We start from the raw sequence: 13,468 nt of genomic DNA, 5'->3' as shown, positions 1-13,468 counted from the left end.
GCCTCATCCGCAAACAATCTCAATCAGAACTCAACCCTCCTATTCATATGCTTTACCTTGCTCTCATATACTTAGCACTACTGTAAGCCTCACACACACACACACACACACGCAGATTGTCCACAAAAACAGTTATTCTACCATGGTAGTCAAATCACAAATATATTGTATGACATGACAAAGTTCCCTCTTTCTTGCAGAAGGTGGTGATAAACGAAAAACAGCTGATAAGAGCTGGTGGACATTAATGGAAGAGGCAGTGGTGGCCATCATGGGAAGGTGCAGTACAATGGAGAAAAGTTTGGTTTCTGTATGCAGTGTGTCATGAATCTGCCTAGAAACAGCATAGACAATATTCAAAGGGCGTCAATTGGTATGAGTCTCTTCCGGTAACAAGTTTAGAATGGCATTTTAGATAATAATCATTAGATAATCAAATGTGAATAGCTTTTGGAGCAGAAACAGATCATGGTCAATTAGGAAGGTTCCTGAGATATGTTAATGTATGGTCAAGGAGGTTATTGGGAGCAGACAACCAAATACACAGAAGGCATAATCAAAGAACAACAAAGGTATAATTAACCAGTTGCTGAGAAAGAAGGCAGGCAGTTACCATCTAGCAGTCTCAGAAACAAGACGGGCCAGTTTCCAGCCACCAAGCCTGAAGGCCAAACAAGCTTCTAAATCTTAGAGCCAAGGCAGTGCAGAAAACCTTAATACAGCAGATTTCAAATATCTTGGCTGGACTAGAAAAAAGACGCTTCCCAGATTTGAGTATCTTCCCTGTATTGTGTGGTCACAATAGCTGGTTATTCAATTCGGATGGTGTTTGGGGGACAGGGGAAGTCTTATCGAGTTCAGATATTGTAGATATATTTCATAACAAAGGGTACGTTCTATAGAAACTGTGTGCAGTAATTCATACATCTTAATTGTGTGAGAGTAGTCCTGTTTATGTGTATTTGTCTTTTCTTTAACAGTTTTTAATAATTGTCACATGGTGACTGGGCTATTTATTCTCACTAGGGTTTAACCTGTCTCCTCAAAACAAAACAAAATGATACACCCCCACAAACCAGTATTCCAAGTTGGGACACCCTCACAAATAATGTCAGTGTGCTTCATGACAATTGTGTCATGATTAAATATATAAATTTAGACTGGAATGTGATCCTATTTGATGTTACTATTGAATGGGAAGGTTCTGGAATGGAACCCTGGTTCAAAAGACCGTGGGGGGGAGAATTCTCTGTCCCGCCGCACCCATTTTCTGGTGCGGCATTCCCCCGTCGGCAGCGGGATCCTCTGTCCTGCCAGCCGGCCAATAGGGTTTCCCATTGTGGACACCCCCATGCCATTGGGCAATCCGCTGGCGTGAGTGCGCTGCCAGCAAAACAGAGGATCCGCCGGCAGAGAATCCAGTCCCGTAACTTTCACTTTTCTTTCAGAAAAAGTGGATGCAGACATTCACAGGGTTACTAATTAGCTTTTAACAACAAAAATAAATTATTAAACATGAAAAGTTTGACTATAATACAATGCTCCTTCACTCCCACTTATCTTCACAAATAAACACAGATTTAAGGTTACAACACATATCTTATGCTATAATGTTCTCAGTCCCTTAAAACCCACAGGCTGACTGTGGTCAGACACACTCCACTCTGAAACCAAGTGGCAGACGCCACCTGAGCGAACTTCTGTGGATTTCTCCTCAAATTCTCCTCCCAGATGATTGTCACATGAGTGTTTCTAAACTCCTCTCAAAAACACAGACTTTAAAATCTTCTTTCAAACAATGCTTCCCTTAGTTGTTTTCATCAAGGATTCACCTTCAGGTTTTCCAACTATCCTTTCAAACAAGGCTTTCTCTCGGCTATTTTAGCAAGGTCAAGCTCCAGACTTCCCAATTCTCCTTTCAGTATCCTTTGCCTTGAATTGCCACTTGCATCCAAACTTCTACCAAAAAACCCAGGTACTCAGTCCCCAACAGAATACAAAGACTGGAAATAAGGACATCAAACTTTATGAATGCTTCAGATTGGCTTCTAGCTTCTCGCTAACCATCTTCATCCAATTGCTTCACTTTTCAACTCGGTCTTTAACTTCAGTGAACAGTACCTGTTCCAAATCCAGTTTCTGTTTGCTCTTCTGACTTCAAACTTCCAGGTATATCTCTTTTCATTCTCTAGTTTCCATAACAAGCTGTTCTTTAGTTTCTGGTGTGCTTTTTGGGAAGTCTGTCTTTTTGCAGCTTCCTTGTCCTGCTTCTGCTTCTGGCAGAACTGAGGGAACTATTCTCTCTTCAGCTTCCTAGTTCTATCTGCTATGAATTCAGCTAAAATTCAAGGTCTGTCACTCCAAGTGTGGCCCCTGATTGCTAAACAACATATCATTCTTTCCTCCAAGCTCGTGTTTACTTTTCCTGTCATAAACTCAGCACAATATAGCCACAACTTGAGCTGCAACCCATGCATGCAAACATCTTTGCTTAACATGAATCTAGTGTTGTATCTTTTCCTACAGAAACACTAAATTAAACCTACTTAAATCTATCTTAATTTTGAATATTCAACCATACAATTATAGATCACTTTAAACTACCTCTGTTTTCCTTACAGCATTTTCTGGCAGTTTTCTTTGTTTTGTAAGAGGATGATTTGATGGTTAGTAATAAAAATATAAATAGCATTATTTGTGAATGGGGAGTTGTAGCTGAATTTACTGTATTTTTCATGGACAATTTGATCATGTTGAGCTGGAGCAGACTGGGCTCGACTGTATCCTCCCTCCCTCTGTTGCAATTCCTTCTCCTTCACTTCCTTGTGCTCTTGCTCCCTAACCTCTTAGCTTTTAGGCGGTGATAGGACTGATCCCTCATCATGTCTGGTTTGCATACCATGCAGCATACTAGTGCATAACTTGATATTGATTAAGCAGAGCGGCCCAGGCAGTGGAAGCATTATTAAGGAGGGCACCTATGGGGTGATCTTTTATTTGTATTGTGGCAACCTGTCTCTGTTGTGCATTGATTCCAGGCAGCAGTGATACCATGTCATCAGTAGATAGCATGCCTTGGTAGATTAAATACAGCTAACACAAGGTACTACTGCAGAATAAAGGCATCATAAGTACTACCAGGATAATAGACATTCACTTGCATGATCAGCAAGCTGCCTGTGGTCACACCAGCTGCGTATCGAGGCATTGTTACCCCTTTCAGTTCAGGAGAGTTACACCATTTACGTGTAAAACGGTGATCATGCAGTGAATAGCACCTGATGACATGCAGAAGTCTGTAAATTGAGCAAATCCTCATGCTCGCTTCACCTGCTCGTCTCTGGCAAGAGGGAATGAGACGAAGCTGTCGCTTTATACAGAGTCTCAGTGACCTTCCTTAATGTGGAGATGTAGGTGTTGGACTGGGGTGAGCATAGTAAGAAGTCTTACAACACCAGGTTAAAGTCCAACAGGTTTGTTTCAAATCACTAGCTTTCGGAGTACGGCTCCTTTCTCAGGTGAATGAAGAGGTAGATTCCAGAAACATATATATAGACAAAGTCAAAGATGCAAGACAATGCTTTGAATGCGAGCATTTGCAGGTAATTAAGTCTTTACAGATCCAGAGAGGAGTAATACCAGGTTAAAGAGGTCTGAATTGTCTCACACCAAGAACAGGAAGCTTGAGAAACTCAGCATCACCACCAGCAGCAACCAAGTCTCCCCCAGTACCACAGTCGAAAACAATACAGGGAAGTCTATTGTCAACTTGTCAGACTACACCCTTCAACCAGACGAAACTGAAGTCCTCAGCAGAGGGCTCAATTGCTGCACCACCACCAAAATGGACCCCATCAGTCTCGCAGCAGACACGGAGGAATTCATCAGGCGAATGAGGCTCCGGGTGTTCTTCCACAGACCACAAGAGGCTGACAGCAAACCCAATGAGACAACCAATGAACTGGAACAGCAGACTGAGAGATCTGCGGTGCGGAACCGAAGAGGAAAGAGTCGATTTGGACCCCTCCTGAAGGTCGCTGCCCTAGACTCAGCATTAATGCTCAAGCCGTCAACACCTTCATGCACAAGTTTGAACAAGACCTCCTCACCACACAGGACGTTCAACCGACGTTATACACCAGATACATTGATGACATTTTTTTCCTTTGGACCCACAGCGAAGAATCACTGGAACAACTACACGATGACATCAATAATTTCCATCCCACCATCAGACTCACCATGGACTACTCTCCAAAATCGGTTGCTTTCTTGGACACACTCATCTCTATCAAGGGCGGTAACCTCAGCACTTTACTTTACCACAAGCCCACGGATAACCACACGATGCTCCACTTCTCCAGCTTCCAACCTAAACACATTAAAGAAGCCATCCCCTATGGATAAGCCCTCCGTATACACAGGATCTGCTCAGGTGAGGAGGAGCGTAACAGACATCTACAGATGCTGAAAGATGCTCTCATATGAACGGGATATGGCGCTCGACTCATCAATCGACAGTTCCAACATGCCACAGCAAAATTCTGCACCGACCTCCTCAGAAGACAAACACGGGACACAACCGACAGAGTACGCTTCGTTGTCCAGTATTTCCCCAGAGCGGAGAAACTACGACATCTTCTTTGCAGCCTTCAACACATCATCGATGAAGACGTACATCTTGCCAAGGTCATCTCCACATCCCCACTACTTGCCTTCAAACAACCGTGCAACCTGAAACAAACCATTGTTTGCAGCAAATTACCCAGCCTTCAGAACAGCAACCACGACACCACACAATCCTGCCATGGCAATCTCTGCAAGACGTGCCAGATCATCGACATGGATACCACCATTACACATGAGAACACCACCCACCAGGTACACGGTACATACTCGTGTGACTCGGCCAATGTTGTCTACCTCATATGCTGCAGGAAAGGATGTCCTGAAGCGTGGTACATTGGCGAGACTATTCAGACGCTGCGACAACGAATGAACGGACATCGTGCGACAATCGCCAGGCAGAAACGTTCCCTTCCAGTCGGGGAACACTTCAGCAGTCAAGTGCATTCAGCCTCTGATCTCCGGGTAAGCGTTCTCCAAGGCAGCCTTCAGGACGCGCGACAATGCAGAATCGCCGAACAGAAACTTATAGTCAAGTTCCGCACACATGAGTACAGCCTGAACCAGGACCTTGGATTCATGTCGCATTACATTCTCTTCCCACCATCTGGCCTAGGCTTGCAAAATCCTACCAACGGTCCTGGCTTGAGACAATTCACACCTCTTAAACCTAGGATTACTCCTCTCTCTGGATCTGTAAAGACTTAATTACCTGCAAACGCTCACATTCAAAGCATTGCCTTGTTTCTTTGACATTGTCTACATATATGTTTATGGAATCTACCTCTTCATTCACCTGAGGAAGGAGCTCAGAAAGCTAGTGATTTGAAACAAACCTGTTGCACTTTAACCTGGTGTTGTAAGACTTCTTACTGTGACCTTCCTTAGGCAGCAGTGTGCAACAAACAGAAATGTTGCCTCTATCTTCAGCAGTTGCCTAGAAGGAGCCAGGTCCATAAAAGTCAACAGCCACGGTCACATGTGCAGCCACAGTGTCATGGGAGTGTCCCTTTAAGAAATGTTTTGTCTTCAGTTATGTCATTGTGTGGGTGGAGCTGGGCTGTGGCTCTGGGTTTTTAGTTTTGTTTTTGAGCTGGGAGCTGGCTGTGGCTCTGAGTTTTACTATCGTTACACATTTGGAAGCTGGATTCAAACAGAGAAGTCTTGTCATGTCTCTCTCTCTCTGCATGTTAAAAGGTGTCTCCAGATCACCTGATAATTTAAAAGTGATAACTGTTTTCTGGAAGGAATCCAAACCTGAACTTTTGAAAAAAACAAGAAGTATCCATATCACAGTCTTAAAAGATATTTGGTCTTGAGTGTTGTGTGCTGGCTCACATCTTTTGAAAAGGGGTTTTGGTTTCTGGGATCTTGTTATCAAATTGGAATTTATTAAGGGTTATATATAGAGTACTGTAGCTGTGTGGGGTATTGATGTTCGTAGGTGATAAAAATACTTACTGTGTGTGTTTATAAAAATGTTAACTGAATTTGTAGAATAAAATTTGTTTTTGATTAAAAGTGGTTAAGGCCTCTGTTGAGTAACACCTGAAAGGTAGGCCCCTGTGCTCCTCATAACCAAAGCCTATAAACAGTTGTAGGTCAGGTAAAGTCCATGATATACTTTGGAGTTTTCTAAACCCTGGCCCATAACAACAGGTCATGAACTCCTTTCCTTACTTTGAAGTTGCAGTTGGCATTATAACAGCTGGCATATCTCTATACACCTCTTTAGTGAGCTAAAGATATCTCAGGTATTTCAGGTACTCTGGAGGTTGAGTGCAATGGGACCAGGAAGGAAAAGCAGAAGCCAGGATTGCACTTTTAGAGCAGAGAGGGTTAAAGGGATACTTATAGGGGTGTTCAAAATGATGAAAGGTTTGATCGAGTAAATAAGAAGAAACTGTCTCCAGTGGCAGAGGGATTAGTAACCAGGACACACAGAATTAAGGAAATTGACAAAAGAGCCAGCAGTGACATGAAAAGTTTTTATGATCTAAAACATAATGCCCAAAAGGGTGGTGGAAGCAGGTTCAGTAAAAACTTTCAAAAAGGGTATTGGATTTGTACTAGAAAATAAAATATTTGTTAGCTTATGGGGAAAGAGCAAGGGAATGAGACCAATTGAATAGCTAATTTAATCGGTCAGCACAAGCACGATGAGCTAATGGTCTCCTTCTGTGCCGTAGCATTCTATAATTCTACCAGGTTAAAAATACACAATAAGCAATAAAAAAAAACTCCCTAACTGGGTCACTGTCCGTGAGGAGTTTGCACAATCTCCCTGTGTCTGCGTGGGTTTCACCCCCACAACCCAAAAGATGTGCAGGATAGGTGGATTGGCCACGCTAAATTGCCCCTTAATTGGAAAAAATAATTGGGTACTCTAAAAAAAATTTTAAACTCCCTAAAATATTTAAGTCTATCTGATGACAGCCAGCCCTCTGTCTCTTTGACATAATGGAACATAATTCAGAATTATGGACCAGCTTAAAAGAATACTACCAAGATTTGCTGAGTCAGAAGAAAGTTAGAGATCATCTCAAACATATAATTCAATGTCTCTTTTCTTTAACTGCTCCCATCTTTCTTTGAACAGGCATGTGTCAAAATTTATTTGAAACACCAAATTAAGGGTAAGCTTAAATGTGAATAAGATTGTGAAAGATAGGTGGCAGGTGTAGTGCAACATGGGAAAAGGTGAAGTAATTTTGGATGCTTTGTAAACTGCAAAGGAGTGCGAACCGAGTTGGTACCAAAGCTATTTGATTTATTGTAATGTAAAGGTATTTACAATATACATCAAAACCCAGCCGGGTCTGACCCGTCAGTTCCATCCTTGGCCGACTTTATATGGAATTTAACCACGATCAATCTTGGCTCCCTGTCCCCTCACCAGCGGAGCCTGTATTGGCGAGACACACTGGGATAGTGATTGCTCCCACCCAATAAGTCAAATGCAGGTTATAACAAGATGCAAGACTAATTAATGGAATTATATATAAATTGATAAGATTTGAAGTGAGTAGAAAATCAGTAGAGTAGAGCATCCTTAATTTGCAAATGTCTGTGTTACCAAAGGTGGCAATGCAAGTAGTTTAGACCAAAAAACCTTTGATTTTGTATCTAGAGGTATCATTAGAGGTAATGTTGAACTGTACTGCAGTACTGGAAACAGGCTGAGAAGAAGCATAAGCCAGGAACAGAAACAGCCACATGGGGCCCTGGCTGAATTGATACAGGCTGTCTGCAAGAGCACTCAATTCAACACATAAACCCATTATTGCTATATGAACTGTATGATTACCCACTCACGTTTACACCAAAGTACAAGACCATGCTATGAATAGGTAATGAATTTCCAGACACAGGTGATTAACTTTGCAGCAGGACAAAGGACGAAAAAAAGAAGCTATTCGCACACCCAGAGCAGATGAACGGCTTCTCCCTGGGGCAAACCCACCTGTGATCAGCAACTGAATCTCATAGTGAATATATTTACATGTGTCCAAGTCCAATGGGCTAATGGATGGTCAGATGAGGGTATTTCAGAGGACAATGGATCTTGACTGAATGACCCTGGATGAACAGGAGTATTCTGTTTAGTCCCATTAGTGAGTTTGGGTCTGAATGCGACAATAGAACTCAGGCCAGTTGTGGTCATATACCGATGACTCAATGCCAGCAGACCGGTATAAAGGAAGGAACATTGGAACAGATCTTCAGCGATAACCTGGGAGTCCCCCAGGCACAACTATCAGAAGAAGAAGGGACCATGGGTTTCAAAGCCCAGAGAAGATATCCACATCGAGTGATCGTATCCTGGCCAGTGGCCTTCACTAAGTGTGGGTAATACCTAGAGCTCAGCTGTGAGTCAGCCATATTTTATTTGAATGAGAAAATTGGGAATAAAATTGTGTTAAACCATGAACCTATTTTGTCCTTTTGTTCATCTCACAAACAAGGGCACCTAGGCAAAACGTTTGAATAATAAACTGGTCGAAGTATCTTGAGATTTTACAGACATAACAGTAGAGGTACAAAAAAATTGATTGTTTTTGCATGAGGTGCAAGTATACAAAAATAAATTTATAAATGTCTTTGCTATTTCCTAAATGTATACATTTATTATAATTTAAATGTTCTCTTATTCAGCAAAGTACTTAAGTCTTAGCTTATTTTTGTCATTTTTACCGGGCTTATTTTTGTCATTTTTACCGGGAGGTGTGATGCTGCCTCTTCACTCACAACTTTTTTTAATATTAGGAGTGCTGCTGGAGAGCTGGATTCACATAACAGACACACATACTCTCTCTTGCATTCATGCACATACATACTCACCTCTCCCTCTCGCTCACAAACACACAATCCTGAACTCTCTTTCACACACACAATTTCCTCTATCACACATCAACTCATCCTCACACAGCACGCACACACCTTCCTCACACACACCAACACACAACTCACACATGCACACACACCTCACACATGCACGCACACCTCACACATGCATGCACACCTCACACATGCACGCACACCTCACATGCATGTACACCTCACACACACGCGCACCTCTCACCTCTGTCACCCTAGCTCCATGGCCACTTCCCCTCCTGCCCATGGCTGCCTCTCTTGCTCCACGGCCACTTTCCCCATTCTATTTCCTGCTGCCTCCCTCCCTCCATTGCCACTTCCCGTCCCAACTCGGTGGCTGCTACTTACCTAACTCTTCTGTTGACGTCTTTGCCTCGTCTGAACTTTGAATACTCACTGTTGCTTTTTCCAGCTCATCCAATCAGAGGCTGCAAAGAGGCTGACTAGTACGCTTATCAGTAGCAAACGCAAGACGAAAACTGCCTCCGATTGGACAAGCCGGAAGGACAGCTTTATCCAAATTTACAACGGCCAGGGCCAGATCTACTGCCGAACCCCTGGATGTCTCCTATTGAACCCCAGAGTTCCACAGAACCCAGTTGGAGAATGCTGAATTGGGCTATAGTTGGCAGCATGGTGTATAATTTTCGATATCCTATTATAGGAAATTGAAAAAGAATGGAAAAATACAGCATAATAAGGATGTACTGTTATAAGTGAGTTGTGGAAGCTAAAATATTTTTAACTGGAGATTATGAAGTTGCTGGGCCACCTGGTAGAGGTCTTCAAGATTCTTCTCCTTCTTGATTCTCTGCCGGAAGGCATGCCTTTGACAATTATTTGCTGAGCCACTTTCAAGTGCCACGATTTTTTACTTATGGGTAAATAGGTAAATAGGTAAATAATGGTACATTATTTTCTCTGATCAATAACAAGGCCCCAAGGGGTCATGACTATGATCACAAAAAGAATTAAAGAGGACGTTGAGCAGAAATTTATTTACACAAAGTATTTAGAACGTGGAATTCTCTGCCACATAACATTGTTCAACAGGAGTACATTAAGCCTTTTATATTAAATAAACGTCATGGGTACAAGTAGGACTGACATTTGACTAGTGACTCGTGGTGGAAAATACAACTGCAAATTGCATGGACCAAATGGCATCCTTTTTTAAATTAATTTATGGGATGTGGGCATCACTGGTTAGGCCAGCATTTATTGCCCATCCCTAGATGCCCTTCAAGAGGCGTGGTGAGTTGCCTTCTTGAACTGCTGCAGTCCTTGAGATGTAGGTAAACCCACTGTGCTGTTAGGGAGTTCCATGATGTTGCCCCAGCAACAGTGAAGGAACGGCAATATATTTCCAAGTCAAGATGGTGAGCGACTTGGAGGGGAACCTCCAGGTGGTGGGGTTACCAGGCATCTGCTGCTCTGTCCTTCTAGATTGTAGTGGTTGTGGATTTGGAAGGTGCTGTCTGAGGAACCTTGGTGAACTACTGCAGAGCAATTATAAATGGTACACATGGCTGCCACTGTTCCGTCGGTGGTGGAAAGTATGAATGTTTGTGGAAGGGGGAACAACCAAGCTTTGTCCTGGATGTTGTTGAGCTTCTTGAGTGTTGTTGGAGCTGCACTCGTCCAGGCAAGTGGAGAGTATTCTACTACACTCCTGACTTGTAGATGGTAGACAGGCTTTTTGTGTGTGTGTGTGTGTGTGTGTGTGTGTGTGTGTGTGTATATATGTGTGGTGGTGATGGTGGTTGGGGGGGTCCAGTTTTCCTCGCCTTTGACCTGCCCTGGTAGCCACAGTATTAATATGGCTAGTCTAGTTCAGTTTCTGATCAATGGTAACCCCCAGGATGTTGATTGTGGGGGATTCAGCGATGGCAATGCCATTGAATGTCAAGGGGTGGTGGTTAAATCCTCTCTTGTTTGAGATGGTCAATGCCTGGCACATGTCAGCCCAAGCTTGGATACTGTCCAGGTCTTGCTGCATTTAGATATGGACTGCTTCATTATCTGAGTCGTCGCGAATGGTGCTGAACATTGTGCAGTCATCTACAACATCCCCACTTCTGACCTAATGATTGAAGGGGGCGGGGGGTCATTGATGAAGCAGCTGAAGATGTTTGAGCCGAGGACACTACCCTGAGGAACTCCTGCAGTGATGTCCTGGAGTTGAGATGATTGACCTCCAACCATCTTCCTTTGTGCCAGATATGACTATTACCAGTGGAGAGTTTTCCCCCTGATTCCCATTGACTCCAGTTTAGCTAGGGCCAGCGCCGGCTCTAGGGTTGCTGGCGCCCCGGGCAAGCTGAACTTCGGCGCCCTTGGGGGGGGCGGGGCCGGGGCCGGGGGGGGCGGGGCCGGGGCCGGGGGGGGCGGGGCCGGGGCCGAGGGGGCGGGGCGGGGCTGGGGCCGAGGGGGGGGGGGGGGCGAGCGGGGGGGCGGGGCGGGGCCGAGGCCGAGGGGGGGGGGGGGGCGCGGGGGGGGGGGGGGGGGAGGGAGGGGGGCGAGGCCGAGGAGGGGCGGGGGGGCGAGGCCGAGGAGGGGCGGGGGTGGCGGACCCGAGGGGGGTCATCCAAATAATCTGCTATTGTGGGGGGAGAAAACAGCAAACTACCCTTCTTTGAACCATCTAGTTCTAACCCTGTTTCACAGGTATGGAAATTCCAGGATTCCAGATGATGGTCCCACTCCCAGACCAGAGAATACATAGACAGGAGTTGACACTGAATGTTTCACTGTCTTTCACGTATAAATTATAACAACCAACTCTTGGACTAAGATCTCACAGGTTGTTCCCCTGGCAATGAAGGAAATTACTGAGAGTAAATAACTGCAAATGGAAATAGTCAACTCCCACCATTCACGGGAATTCCACTCCCACTAGATCTCAAGGTTAAATTGCAAATGGTGAACACAGTTTATAATGGGACGGAATTGAAAAGGCTCAAGGCAAAGTAAGCACAGGGTGGAGAAGCACGCAGTCAAGGGTAAGAGCAAATACCTTCAGATGGGAGGGGGGTGGGAAGAGAGATGTGAAAGAGAGAATAAACAGGACTTCTTTCCTCAGTGAACTGGGTCGTGCACAAATCCAAGAGACAACCAATGTGGTTTGAATTAGCACAAAACCATTGCAGTTAATTGTTCCCTGTTGCATTCTCCATGTCGTCACATTCTCACAATCCTGTTGTTCTACGGTCTATCATTCCTGTTTACGAACCACCATGTGATTCCTCCGCACTCCATCATTCACTGATCTGATCATCGTAGCAGTGAAAAGGAGACAAATATTGACAGGATAAATTAGGTTACTTTCTTTTACTTCATGCCTGCAACTGCCTGACTCCAGGAAATATCCACAGTACACATCAAAATGTTATTATTACTGCATGCTTTCGGCACATTTAATGTGGGTTACACATTATCTGACCTCACTGGCTCCATCCTCCCCGGGTTACACACTGTCTGACCTCACTGGCTCCATCCTCCCCGGGTTACACACTGTCTGATCTCACTGGCTCCATCCTCCCCGGGTTACACACTGTCTGATCTCACTGGCTCCATCCTCCCCGGGTTACACACTGTCTGATCTCACTGGCTCCATCCTCCCCGGGTTACACACTGTCTGATCTCACCGGCTCCAACCCCGCGGACCCGAAGGGGGGGCGGACCCGAGGGCGGGGCGGGGGGGCGGACCCGAGGGCGGGGCGGGGGGCAGACCCGAGGGCGGGGCGGGGGGGACTGAGGGGGGGGGTGGACCGAGCCGGGGGGCCGCCCTGGGGGCGGGCGGCCACCGCGCATGCGCTGGTTGGCACCGGCCCAACTGCGCATGCGCGGGACCCGAGTCTCTGGCGCCCCCGAGCACATAGCGCCCCGGGCGGCAGCCCGAGTTGCCGGTGCCTTGAGCCGGCCCTGGCTAGGGCTCCTTGATGCCATACTCCGACAAATGCTGTCAAGGGGAGTCACTCTCATCTCACCTCTGGCATCAAGCTCTTTTGCCCACGTTTGAACAAGGCTGTTATGAGGTCAGGAGCTGAGAGACCCTGGTAGAACTCAAACTGAATGTTTGTGAGCAGGTTCTTACTGCAAGTACCCTTGGTAGCACTGTTGATGACTCCTTCCATCACTTTGCTGCTGATGGAGAGTAGACTGATAGGTCGGTAATTGGCTGGGTTGGATTTGTCCTGTTTCTTGTGTACACACAAGGGCAATTTTCTATATTGCCGGGTGGATGCCAGATGCCATGTGGCTGTACTGGAACTGCTTGGCCAGGGGAGCGGCAAGTTCTGGAGCACAAGTTTTCAGGACTATTGCCGCGATATTATCAGGGCCCATAGCCTTTGCAGCATCCACTGCCTTCAGCCGTTTCTTGATATCACGTTGAGTGAATCGTATAGGCTGAAAACTGACATCTAATGCAGAGGTCCTCCGGAGGAGACCGATATGGATCATC

At 45.3% G+C, this 13,468-nt stretch overlaps 1 protein-coding gene across 3 annotated transcripts in view; it reads right to left on the bottom strand.

Moving 5' to 3' along the window:
• LOC119962628 (RBPJ-interacting and tubulin-associated protein 1-like) overlaps window positions 1-13,468 on the bottom strand; it is a 32,908-nt gene that overhangs the window by 4,136 nt on the left and 15,304 nt on the right. The window lies entirely within an intron of this gene.

The sequence above is a fragment of the Scyliorhinus canicula genome, chromosome 1, assembly GCF_902713615.1.
Source record: "Scyliorhinus canicula chromosome 1, sScyCan1.1, whole genome shotgun sequence".
Taxonomy (NCBI): domain Eukaryota; kingdom Metazoa; phylum Chordata; class Chondrichthyes; order Carcharhiniformes; family Scyliorhinidae; genus Scyliorhinus; species Scyliorhinus canicula.
The sequence above is the reverse complement of the archived record's forward strand: the minus strand, read 5'-3'. Positions and strand labels throughout refer to the sequence as shown.